Raw genomic sequence first — 13,447 nt, 5'->3', positions numbered from 1 at the left:
CCGGATACACTCATTGCCCAAGTTGTGCTCCACCCTGGAGGACTATGGGGAGATCTCTGGGTATAAGTTCTTTTGGGATATGTGCAAAATCATGTCACTTAGGAAGGGGGATTAGAGCCAATGTCAAGAAAATAGTCAACAAATGTGGAGGCAAAATGGAATCAAATGTCTAGAAGTTAGAATAGATAACAACGAGTAATTTAGACCAGCTGAATTATTCTCCCCTTGCTTGGGGAAATTGAGGAGGATTTAAATGGTTGGATGTCCCTGCCCATTACACTAGTGGTGTCACAGAGAGGGGAGGTGTCACAGAGGGGGGAGATGATGACACAGAGGGGGCGATGATGTCACTGCATGGGGCAGCCATAGCTGAGTCGTGTCATGGCACAGCAACAAGAGAAAGATGCCTCTCCTGGAAGGGGATTCTGGCCCACATGTCGGAGTAGGACGCAGTCTCATCCCAGGGACCCTCTGATCAACAGGGTTGTGTTTAAATGCACCCTGCACCCATGGGTGAGATAAAGAGCCTGTTACAGGCTCCCCGACTGGGACAGAGCCTCCTCTGGCACCATCCTTCACCCAGTGTGGGCGGAGAGAATGGAGGCTGCATTTAATCCCCTCTCCCCATCCTGAGTGCAGGGCACTTTATGAGGCAGCTGGAGGGGGCTGGGGAGGGGAGAACAATGGCATGTGAGGGAATACAGGGATGGGGTCTGTAGGAGTGGAGGGGAGAACCAAGGAATGGGGTTGCACCACAGGCTAATGTCAAGGGAGATTGGATCAGAGGTAGGGGACATAGGGTTGAGCTGGGGGGATGGGGTGCGAGGGGACGGAAGGCACTGGGGAAACCATGGGGGTGGTGTTGGGTGGTGGATGAGAGTGTGGTAGAGGAATCGGGGCAGGGGAGAGTGTGAGGTGTCTGAGGGAGAAGAAAAGTTGCGAGGGGGATGGAAAGTAGACCTTTCAACAGAAATGGGACAGAGCTCCCCCTCCACCTGGAATGGGATCTGTCCACTGAGAGACAGGACCGCTACTCCACCCACCCCACCCCCATCCGGGTTACAAGATCCCTTCCTCCCTTGCATACACCCCCACACCCCCCCCAACCGGGATAGGATTCTTTCCCCCAGTGGACCTGGATGAAGGTGCTAGAAAGTGTTTCTGCTGCAGCGGACCCAGCAGAGTTGAGCGATGAAGCGTGGGGCTCTCTCCGCATCACCTTCTCCCTCAGGAGACGAGGTCTCGCTTGCATCATGGAAGATCATGGTGTTGCTGAGCTTCTGGGAATGTGGAGGGCTTCTGCTAAACCCGTGGTGGGGTTCAGAGTGCTTCATCTCCCCGGGACGTGCTCCCATGGAGGGAGGGTTGTAAACAAAGTGAATGGCTGCAGAACTGGCCTCAGTCTGAGGAGAGTGATCAAAGAGGGACCTGGGGTGGCAATATTTCTACTGAGAGGCTGGAACGAACCAACAGAAGATCAATTCTGACATTTAGGAGAACCTTGGAAGGGAGTTAGAGGGAGGGGTAGAGACTAACTTGGACAGCAAGGCTGGGTTGGGATAAATGACCTGTTGTGTACCCTCTGGGTGTGTAAATGCTGCTGCTTCTACCCCAGAGGACATGGCAATAAGGTCACAACAGAGGTGGCCACACCGGGTCATGGACCCAACGTCCCCAAGGTGGTGTCCTGCACAGATGTTAAAATCATCGACAATGGATCTTTCGGTGTGGTGTCCCAGGCAAGGCTGGTGGACTCTGGAGAGCTGATTGCCATCAAGAAGATCTTGCAGGACAAGAGATTCAAGGTGAGGGGGAGGAGCAGTTGTGTGGAAATGGAACACCCTGATATTTAATTTAGGCCTACAGCACGTTCACAGGCCCTTGCGACACATGAGACCGTTTCACACCATTACACCCAATTGACAAACACCCCAAACACATTTTTGAAGGGTGGGTGGAAAGAGGAGCATCTGACAGAGGCCATGGGGTTTGGAAACAGAGAAAGTCACACAAACCCACAACAGCACCCCCCCTCCCCACACACACACACACACACACACACACACACACACACACACACACACACACACACACACACACACACACACACACACACACACACCTGGCAAATATCAGAGATTTTCTGCAAATTAATTGTTTAGTAGAAGCTGGGAAAACAATCATAAAAACTGAAATGATACTTCATTGAACCCCCTGACGAGTCCCCACTCCAGCGACACGAAAAGTCCCCCCAACTGACTCTTGAAAAGTCCCCCACTTCGGCCTCCCTTGGAGTTCCCCACCTCTGACCTCTTGACGAATCTCCTCCCCGCCTCCCCCCTCAACTTGGACAAGTCGCCCCTCAGGTCCCCGACCCATCGCCCAGCCTTGCTGATGTTCCTCTCTCGCCATAGAACCGCAAACTGCAGATCGTGCGAAAGTTAGATCACACCATCATCGTCCCTCTTCTCAACTTCTACTCCTCTGTAGTCAAGGTAAGATCCACCTGCACCCACCCCACCCCCACTCTGATGCATATCATTTGCTGCTACCTTCCCCATTCCTTCAATCGATCTGTCTCGCTGCAGTCTCTCTGTTGCCTCCATCCTGCCACTCTGACCAGTGCCGACTCCTTGACGCTAGCTGCCCTGCTCTTCACCCATTAACTCATGACCTCTTGCCATTTCAACTCCAGACAGCAGCAGCCAAGACCACAAGACAAGGTCGCCAAATTCGGCCACTCAGCCCCTCCAGTGTGTTTCCCCAATTCATTTCACGAATGTATTTTCCCACATAACTCACTTCCCCAGAACCTTTTGGTGCCCTTCCAAATCAACGCCTGCTCTGAATCGTCCCAACAACTCATCCTCCACATGTTCGACCCCAGCCAACACCCGGCTGCAAACATTTCTCATCTCGAAACGTCAATGGTTTATCTCTCCCGGTGAATCCTTGCCTCACGAGGGAGGGCGGTCAGAGCTGCACATTTTGTGCATTCTCACCAGAAGCCGAATGATGGGGCAGCGGACGGGTCCACTACGGCCTGTTGACGCTCTGCTCGCTGAGCCCTTGGATTCATGCAATGTTGTGTTGAGCAGTGGGGGCATCAGGCCTACAGAGAGCAGGAGGGGCTGGCACTCCAGTTGGGAGAGGCACTGGGTGTTGGAGGGTAAATCCAGCTTACATATTTGTATTGTGTCCAAGAGAAAGAGGAGGTTTATTTGAATCTGGGTCTGGACTATGTTCCCGAGACGGTTCACTGCATGGCCCAGCACTTCAACAAGGCCAAGCAGCCCATTCCCATGATCTACATCAAGGTGGTTGTGGGTCTGGGTGGTCAAGTTGTCCACTGGGGCAAGCTTGGATGGTGGGGTTGGAGGATATGAAGGAGTTTACTGGCTGAGTCTCGCTGGGGACTGGATATCGATGAAGGGTGCATGAGGGTCTCAATGGGTATTGGTGAGGAGAGAAAGGGTAGTGAGGGGAGAGGGGTGGAGAGGATGATGAGGATGGATGATGATTGGCAGGGAGGGGCCTTTCACCCACCTCCCCTTACCCTCAGGATATAGACCCGGCAAGTGTGGAGGCAGAGTGGGTCATGTTATATCGTTGTGTTGCCAGATGTTCATGTACCAGCTGTAGCAGAGCATGGCCTACTTCCATCCTCAGGGGGTTTTCCATTGAGACATCAAGCCCCAGAAGATGCTGGTAGATCCCGAGATGGCCTTCTTATTGCTCCTTTATTTCGGCAGGTAGATCTACCCATGTCTGTCCGTTCACCACCTCAACGCGGTCCTGATCCCTCTCCCCAACACGGCCTTGTCCCCTCCCCACCAGCTCTCACCCCTCTCCCACCAGCTCTCTCCCCTCCTCCCTCTCCCAACTTGCCCCTTCCACAGCTTAATAACTTATTCTAAATAAGATTGTGGGGGGCTTAGATGGAATGAACACCCAGAAACCTTTCCTAAAGTGTCAGGTGCAAATCTCAGAGTGCATCCGCTTTAGGTGAGGGGAGATTTTTTTTATGCAGAGAGTTGTGAGAGCTTTGAATGCGTCACCGGAGAAAGTGGTAGCGGTTGGTAGAATAGGTACATATAAAAGTCTCTGAGACGAGCATGTGTATGTGAGGGAACAGAATTTTTACATGATAGAGGAATTTGGGGATATGGCGAGAAGGCAGGGTAGGTCGAGTTAGGTCATAAATTAGATCAGCCATGATCGTATTGAATGGCGGAGCAGGCTCGATAGGCCATTTTTGTCCTACTCCTGTTCCCACTTCCTATGTTCCTATGGGTGTGGTACAGGTAAAGGTTGTGGAGAACATTTACAAAGGTCAGTACAGCCTTTATGGGCCAAAGGGCCTGTACTGGGCAGCAATGCTTGATGTTCTAATGGATGCGGAAGCTCTGGGAAGGGGTAAGGGAGGAACTGGCCAGGAAGTCTGCAGATTCTGGGGCCGAGGGCAATGCCCAAACATGCTGGGCAAACTCATGGATAGTTTTGTGAGGAGCAGGTCCTGCTTCACGAGTCAAATTGAGTTTTTCGAGGAGGTGTCAAAGGAAATAGATGAAGGTCAAGGTCTGTATGTGCTGCACGAGGATTTTAGTAAGGTGCTTGACAAGGTCCCCACGGTGGCCTCATTCAGAATGTCCGGAGGCATGGGATCCATGGAGCCTTGGCTGTGTGGATTCAGAATTGGCTTGTCTGCAGAAAACAGAGGGTTGTAGTAGATGGAACAATGACTAGTGGCGCTCCAAAGGGATCTGCTCTGGGACCCCTGCTCTTTGTGATTTTTATGAATGATGATGGGAGTGGAAGGGTGGGTACGTCAGGGGATGACACAGAGGTAGAGATGTTGTAGACAGTGTAGAAGGTTGTCATAGGTCATCCAGTTTGCAGAGAAGTGACAGATGGAGTTCAATCCTGTAAATCAGATGTACTTAAATAAGCAACTGGTCCAGGTTTATTTCCAGAGTAATTTTCAAGGGCACGAATAACAGTTATTCCAAAGAAGGTTGGAGACCCATTAAAAGTAGCTTCATATAGACCAATATCTTCATTGAATGCGGATTACAAGAATGTGTGGGCAGAGCACTTGGTTAATGGCAGGTTTATGAACAGTGTGCAGGACAGAGAAATATTTAGATCCTGCTCCATATATCACTCAAGGTTGCTGTGCAAATTGAGAGGGAGTTTAAGATAGTGTATTGTGTGCTGGCCTTCAGGAGTCAGGGGACTGAGTTCAAAAACCGAGAGGTATCGTTGCAGATGTATAAAATTCTCGTCAGACCACACATGGAATATTGTGTGCATTTCTGGGTCGAGAATACCAGAGGACGTCTAAATAAGGTTAGCTGAGGGAAATTTATGCAAGACGTGATGGGTACATTTTATTCACACAGAATGTAGTGGGTGGCTGGAATGCATTGTCGGGGTACTAGCGGAGACTGGTTTAAAAAAGGCATGAAAAGGATTTTAATATGGACAGGAATTAAAGAAAAATGGAGGGTACTGGTGTGAGGGAGGGGACGGTAACATTGTTGTGGGGTAGGTTCAGCTGGATCAGCTGAACGGTCTCGACTAATCCATCCATGATTGTCTAGCATCTTGCTGCCATATCGTGGAGAACCAGGGTGTTGCCTGATGGACACACGTTGCTCTGAGCTCTGCAGAGAGAGATCGTGGTTTTAGCCAAAACACACTTTCTCAGGTAAAGCAGAGGAAGGGGAAAGGCTCCAGTGTTCAGGGGTAGGGGGGATGATGGGGGAAGAGTTGGGACCCTCCAAAGTCATTGTGATCAGGCCTCAGAGATAGTATCTCTATCACTCGTATTTCTCTTCCCAGGGGAAGGAGCGATCTTAGAGACAAGACACGAGTCCAGAAGAACCTCGCATCCCAGCTGAACAGAGGACGGACAACATCATGATGGCCTGAACCCCTCCCCTTCTCCCTCTGGCCCTGCCAACCCCATTCCCTGCCTCTTCCATGTCCCTTCACCCACTTCCCCTCTTCTCCTCTACCCCTCCTCCATCCCAACCCCCTCCCGCTCACCTTCCCCTTCCCCTGCCCTCACACCTATGCCCTAACCCCAGCCCTCCACTCTTCACCTCCCCCTTCCCCTCCGCCCTTCCCTTCCCCTTTCCCCCTCCCCTTCCCCTCCCCCATCCCCTGCCCTAACCCTCCCCCTTCCCCTCCCCTTCTCCTCCTCCCCTTCCCCTCCCCCTTCCCTTTCCCCTTCCTACCCCTAACCTAGGGGAAGGAGGGGGAGGGGAAGGGGGTAGGAGAAAGGGGGTAGTGGAAGGGGGTAAGGGTAGGGGTTGTGGTAAGGGGTAGGGTAGGGGGTAGTGGTAGGGGGTGCGGGGATGGGGAAGGGGTAGGAGGTAGGGTTAGGGGAAGTGGGTAGGTTGTAAGGGATAGGGTAGGGGAAGTGGTAGGGGGTGCGGGTATGGGGAAGGGGTAGTAGGTAGGGTTAGGGGAAGGGGGTAGGTTGTAAGGGATAGGGTAGGGGTTAGTTGTAGGGGGTGCGGATATGGGGAAGGGGTAGGAGGTATGGTTAGGAGAAGGGGGTAGTTGTAGGGGGTGCGGGTATGGGGAAGGGGTAGGAGGTATGGTTAGGGGAAGGGGGTAGGTTGTAAGGGATAGGGGTAGGGTTTAGTTTAGGGTTGGGGAAGTTGGGTAGAGTTAGGGTTAGTGTTAGGAGACATGGGGTAGGGCTATATCTTGGTTTATGGTTAGGTTTATAGTTCGGGGAAGTGGGCTTGTGTTAGGTATGGGGGAAGGGGGTAGGAGCAGGGGGGTAGAGGAGGAGTGAGGTTTGGGGTTAGGGGATGGTGGGTAGCATTAGGGTTGGGGTGAGGGGGCGGCATAGGCGTAGGGATAAAGTTAGGGTAAGTGGACGGGGTGGGGGTAGAGTTAGGGGATGTGGAGTGGTGGTAGGGGGTATCGGTAGTGTTAAGGTTAGGTTTAGGATTTTGTTATGGGTTAGGGTTAGGAGTAGGAGGAAGGGAAGGGGGAGGGGAATGGGGGAGGCGAGCGGGGGACGGGAACTTGGGAAGGGAAGGGGGGAGGGGATGTGGGAGGGGAACGGGCAGTGGAAAGGGGAGGGGAACGGGGTAGAGGAAAGGGGAGGTGAACGGTGGACGGCATCCCTAGCCACGCCCCTCCCCTCCTCTTCCCTTCCCCCACATTTCCCCTGCCTCTCCTCTCCTCCGTCCAGAAGAAGCTGGGCCTCTTTCCATCCAGAACCTCCCTGTGGTTTCAGAGCCTCCGTTTCAGGAAGTGCCTTCGACGCTTGCTGCTGGACAGACATCTTGTCTCTTGATTCATTCTGTACCGTTGATATTAAATTAAAAAATGATTGGGTTTTTTAAAGCTTGAACTCAAAAGGCTGGTCCAGATAGACAAAACAGAAACAGGCCCTTCAGCCCCTCTCTCCTGCTAGCTGAGCTGTTGTAATCAGTCCATATTCCTCTCACCCTTTTCATTCTTAGCTCCCATCCTTGTCAATCGCACGGCCTGTGGGAAGAAGCTATTTCCCTCCCTGGCGTCGGTGCAGGGGGCGGGGAGGGGAGGGGGATGAGGGAGAGGGAGGGGGATGGGAGGGGCGGGAGCCCGGAGGGGGCGGGGCAGGTCAAGGAGGGAAGGGGGCGGGGCCAGGCAGGGGTAAGGGGGAGGGTGAAGGGGGAGTTGGAGGGCGAGGGGGAGGCTGGGCAAGGAGGGGAGGGGGAGGAGGGCAGGGGGAGGAGGGCAGGGGGAGGAGGGCAGGGGGAGGAGGGCAGGGGGAGGAGGGCAGGGGGAGAAGGGCAGGGGGAGAAGGGCAGGGGGAGGGAACCGCCTGTTTGCCCCAGGTACCCAAGTCCCCTCTCTGTGTGTGTTGGCTTCCTCCTGCCCTCCACCCCCACAATTTAATGGTCCCATTTCTGACCTTCTCTTCCTCATCTTTCCTTGATGAAGGGACAAACCCACAATGTGTTTGATGTCTCTTTCTCTTTGCTCTATGCCTGTTTGACCTGCTGACTCTCTCTAACCCTGTGGCTTTACCCCCTGATCTTTCGCTGGTTGAACCCAACAGAGCTGGAAGAGCTCAATTCGTGAAGGGTTGTATCTGGATTTGAATCATTTGACACCCTGTAGATTTCTTTAAATTGTGGCTCAAAAGCAACAGAAGGATTTGGAAACCTTGTCATCGGTCCTCTTTCAAACTTGTCTGAATTTCTTGGATGAAGAAACATTGCTCTGAAACTTACTCTGCAAGAGTTTATTTTCCTCTCTTGCAGGGAGGTTTCAGAATCTGTTCCACATGATAAATCTGTTGTCTTTTCAAAGAGACAGTGGAGTGGCTATTTTCTTCCACCAAGATTTCATCAACTCAGTCAAGGGCTGAACTAAGTCTCCATTTAAAAATGGTTATGTTGCAAATGCAAGATTACTTTGGCTTTATTCATCAAAAGTGGCCATTTCCACGGTTTCAACGAGGCTGCTCTCTTGATCTCAAAGAGACGGTTAGAAATGGTCTTCCTCCTTCAAAATCCACTTGTTACTCCTGGTGAAAGGAGAAGACGATGTAACTGTACCTTCTCTGACGACTGTATCTTCAATCCTCTCTTCCCCACAGCATGGACAACATTTTCTGCCTCTCATTTCTCCAGAATGTTTCTCCAGAATGGCTCATCCCATGACACGTGCCGTCATTTCTGCCTTTGAAGTCCATTCAGCCTCTTCAAAAGTATGAATCATGAGCCAATGGACTCCAGCCTTGAATCAAGAACTCGCTTATTCGAACAGTTGCCATCTCTCAGCACTCTATTGACTTAGTTTCAATTTTAAGAACACAGATAATCAACAGATGGTCTCTCGATTTGATCAGCTGTCTTTCCTGACGACACAAATTCTTCCGTTTTTAATAAAGCAAACACTCCAGTATCTCAAGGACCATCATGAAGGTTTTCCTCTTTCGGTTTCAGATGTAGAATGAGCAGACGTTTCTTCTGCGTACATGGCTTGCCTTCTGGCATCTCAAAGGATTGTGTGTGTGACCCTGAATCCAACCCACAAAATAACTTGATAATATATATAAACTAGTGTAACTTTAAAGATTAATATTCGCACAAAATTGTCCATGATAATTCACAGGACAATGGCATCTTCAAACAATAATTTTAATTGGTAAAGATTAATAACAACACTTTTTACTTCACTCTAACTCCACTCTGCACAAATATATATGTGTGTGTGTGTGTTTGTGTATCAAAACCAAAACCATTCCAATTCAGGCAGTGTCCATCTTTTTTTTCTTCCTACAGTCGACAATCATCTCCTTGGTTTTGGTGGCATTGAGTGCGAGGTTGTTGTTGGTCCATGATTGAACCCTGCTTTCAATCTCCCTCCTGAATGCTGACTCGTTGCCCTCCTCATGCAGCTCATGACTGTGCTATCGTCAGTGAATTTGTAGATGGTGTCGTCATACCAAGCCATGCAGCTATAGATGTAAAGCGAGTCGAGCAGGGGTGAAATATGCAACCCTCTGGTGTTTGGGAGCTGATGGAGATTTTGGAAGAGTTGTTCTTGACAATCCACACTAATTTGGGCCTGGAGATGAAGAAATTCTGGATCCAATTGCACAGTATGTTATGGAGTCCCAGGACTTTGGAATTTGCTCATCAGCTTTGATGGGAGGATGGTATGGAATGCCAGACTCTAGTCAATAAAGAGCATTCTGATGGATGCACCTTTGTCGTCTGGGTGTTTCAGGGTTTTGGCAGAGCCAGTGAAGATGGCATCTGCCATAGGTCTGGTACTGCATTAACCAAATTGGAGTCGATCCATGTTGCCCCTTGGACAGGAGCTGATGTAGTTCAACACCAGCCCCTCAATCCACCTCATCACTGGATGTGAGTGTCACTCGTCAATCATCATTTAGGCAGGTTACCCCACTCTTTGGAACTGGTATGCCACTCCCTGTCGGAGTGAGATGTTGAAGATATCCATAGCCAGTTGGTCAACACAGGTTATCAGTCCTCTGCTGGGTTCTCCATCCAGGCTTGATCCTTTCCTTTGATTCACTCTCCTGAAGGCAGCCCATGTTGTCATCTTTGGTTACTGATAGCAGCAGATCATTAAGAGATGTAGTGGGGGAGGGGAGATTTGCGATGGTTCTTCCCTGTACTAGTGGTCATATCAGGTGTAGAAGGCATTGAGTTCATGTGGAATGAGGCTTTGCCGCCTCCCATTGCACCAGATTTGTTTTTGCACCACTTTATGTCATTTAGGCCCCTGTCACAGCTGATGGGTATCCTTCGTTGTTTCCATTCTTGTGCTGAATCTCCACCACCGGAGAGATGGCTTTCCATGGTTCGTATTGGCTCCTTGTGTATCTGTATCACCAAACTGTGATTTGGCTCTCAGCAATTTCTGGATATTGTTGTTCATCCAGGATTTCTGGTTGAGAAAACTCCCTGAACAATTTAGTGGGGATACCCTTGTCCACAGCTGTTTTGATAAAGTTTGCTATGGTCCTGGTACAGTGATTCTGTTCCTCAGCTGAGTTCTTGAACACGATCCAATCCAGAGACTCGAGGCAGTCCTGCAGCTGGCTTCCCTCACGTGACCACCTTCTGGTTGTCCTGATCTAATAAGTGTTGTGAGCAATTTTAGGCCCCATTTCTAAGAGAGGATGTGATGGCCCAGAGGTGGTTTACAAGAATGATCCTGGGGATGAGAGGAATAATGTTTGAGGAGCATTTGATGGTTCTGGGCCTGTACTCGCCCGAGTTTAGAAAGATGAGGCAGGACCTCATTGAAATCTGAATATTGAAAGGGCTGGATGGAGAGTATTTTGCCAGGAGTGGGAGAGTTTAGGATCAGTGGGCACAACCTCAGAATAAAAGGATGTCTGCTTGAAACTGAGATGGAGAAACCTTTTCATCTAGAGCAGTGATTTTCAAACTCCCCCTCCACCCCACCCCCAACCCCACCCCCTCCCCCCGGATCATATTCTACATAAACCTTATGCCAGAAGTGCTCTGTTAGTAAAGGATTATTTAAAGTGGGAGGTGAGTTGAAAGAAAGTTTGAAAACCACTGTTTTAATTGTACCTCATTGACTTGTTCTGTGCGTGGTTTCATAACTCCAGAGGAAATGGGCCAATGAGAACTTTTCTTAAGCAATTTTTTTCCTTCTTAATTAGGTCAACAGCAGTCTTTCTCAGCGTTTTTTCCCATTCATATGCCACTTTAAGCAATCTTTTACTCATTTTTCAACACTCCAAGGAATAAAGTCCCAACCTGTTCAACCTTTCCCTGTAGCTCAAATCCTGAAGACCTGGCAGCGTCTTAGTAAATCTTCTCTGCACTCTTTCAATCTTACTAATACCCTTCCTGTAGCTAGGTGACCAGAACTGCACACAATACTCCAAATTTGTCCTCACTAACAACTTATGCCACCTCACCATAACTTCCCAACTCTTATTTTCAATATGTTAATTAATGAAGGCCAAGGTAACAAAAGCTCTCTTTAGAACCCTGTCTTCTTGTGACACCACTTTCATGGAATTATGCAACTGTGTTTTATCTCTTGCTGCCGATTTGTATAACTTCTCTGTTCAATTTCATAATGTTGGCTTCTGGACTATTTTATTGTGCCCTTGATGTAGAGCGTTCTGGCAGAGCCAAGCAATTTTGTTTTCTTTTGTCAGGTCAAATTTTGTCATATTGATCCAAAAACAAGTATTTTCACCATTCCTTCATTTCAGATTCTCTGCAGCTGTGGTATTGTACCTCCCAGTGACGGCATCATGTTTGTCTTGTTTATCCTTTACCCCTCCATCCTGACAGATGTGTTGATCAATGAGTGGACTCCACTCATCCAGCACCACTGCCATTTCTGCTGCTTGGGCATTTCATCCCACATATTCAATTTGTTATTTCCCCTCTTCTTTTTCTCAGTGAAGAGAATCAGGTTTATTTGATCATCTTTCTGAATCCCAGTGAAAGGTTATCGACCTGAAGGTTTCAACTCCGATTATTTTTCCAGTAGATGACCTGCTGAGTATTTCCAGCACTGAGAGTTTATTTTACTTTCTTGGTGTTTTACTGAGTGCTTTGAATGGGAGAAGAAATGTGGGTTGGGTTTAAGTGGAGAAGTCTCGATCATGGAGTGGATTTAGAAAAATAGACATAAAAGGGGAGGGTGCATGGAGATAGTTAATTCATCTTTTGAAATTGTTTTTTGAGCTATGATTATTTTCTGATGTACGCGCAGTGTTCAGAATTAAAAATTTATTGTGATGAACATGTCAGAAAATTTGCCGTTTTGTGGCAACAATTTAGGTGCAAATATTGTTATAAATTACATTTTAAAAAAAGAAATCCATTTGTGCAAAATGAAGAGTAAGTGAGGGAGTGACTGTGGTTCCTTGTCCATTCAAAAATCTGATGGCAGATGGGGAGAAGCTGTGTTTGTACCATTGGGTGTTCGTCTTCATGCTCCTGGACCTGTTTCCCTGGTGATCACAGTGTGAAGAAGGCCTGGTCTGGGTGGCGAGGGTCCTTGAGGATAGAGGTTGTTTTCTTGAGACTCTGCCTCTTGGAGAAATCCTTAATACATGGGCGAAGGATGAAAGGGGAAAAGTTTAGTGGAAACATGAGGGGGAGCTTCTCCACAAAAGGTGGTGGGAAAGTGGAACAAGCTCGTAGCTGCATGAGGAAATGTGAGCTCAATGTTAGCATTGAAGAGTTTGGACAAGTTCAGGGATACGAAGGAGATGGAGGATGATGGACTGGATGCTTGTCAGTGGGACAAGGCTGAATAAGAGTTTGGCACAGACTAGAAAAGGTCTGTATCGGTGCTGTAATGTTCTGTGAATCCATGGAGTGATGCACTGGGTCGTACATCTACAACCCAACAAAACTACCATGGTGCCTGCACAAAAGCACACAATATGCAGCACGTAATGACCAAATGAATAATCTAAATAAATATATGTAGAGGGCCAAGCGGGCACACAGCCCACGTTGTGAACCGTCGGTGACGCGGTTCTCCGACGTCTCGCAATACCATAAAACAGACCACTGGGCACTCACCCATTTAATGGACCACACGTGCACGGTGCTGCATGCCGAGGAACGGCACGTTGATCTGTGGTGTCTTCTGCGGGTAGGTGCAGGATATTCACAGGGCTTAATTTAAACCTGCTGGTTCCATGGATCGATAGCAAACTCTTAATAATGTCTCACCATGTCTTATTTGGCAGCCTATAATATACCCCAATAATAGTACCCTCATCCTTCTTATTTTTTCATTTTACCCACACTGCCTCCCTCGATGAGCCCTCCAGTCTCTTTTATCTTTCTCTGGATTCTAGATGTTGTAAGCCAAGAAACATTTTTGTAAATCTTCTCTGCACTCTCTCCACCTATCTCTATCCTTCCTTTGACAAATGAGACCAGAA

At 49.0% G+C, this 13,447-nt stretch overlaps 1 long non-coding RNA gene across 1 annotated transcript; it reads left to right on the top strand.

The window, feature by feature from the left end:
* The first annotated feature begins 384 nt into the window (after nt 1–384).
* LOC138750954 (uncharacterized) lies at nt 385–2,480 on the top strand. The gene is made up of 3 exons (XR_011349635.1): nt 385–513; nt 1,616–1,805; nt 2,415–2,480. It is a non-coding gene; the product is annotated as an uncharacterized lncRNA (long non-coding RNA).
* The last annotated feature ends 10,967 nt before the right edge of the window (nt 2,481–13,447 follow it).

Source organism: Narcine bancroftii, unplaced genomic scaffold (assembly GCF_036971445.1).
Source record: "Narcine bancroftii isolate sNarBan1 unplaced genomic scaffold, sNarBan1.hap1 Scaffold_310, whole genome shotgun sequence".
NCBI classification, from domain to species: Eukaryota; Metazoa; Chordata; class Chondrichthyes; order Torpediniformes; family Narcinidae; genus Narcine; species Narcine bancroftii.
The sequence above is the reverse complement of the archived record's forward strand: the minus strand, read 5'-3'. Positions and strand labels throughout refer to the sequence as shown.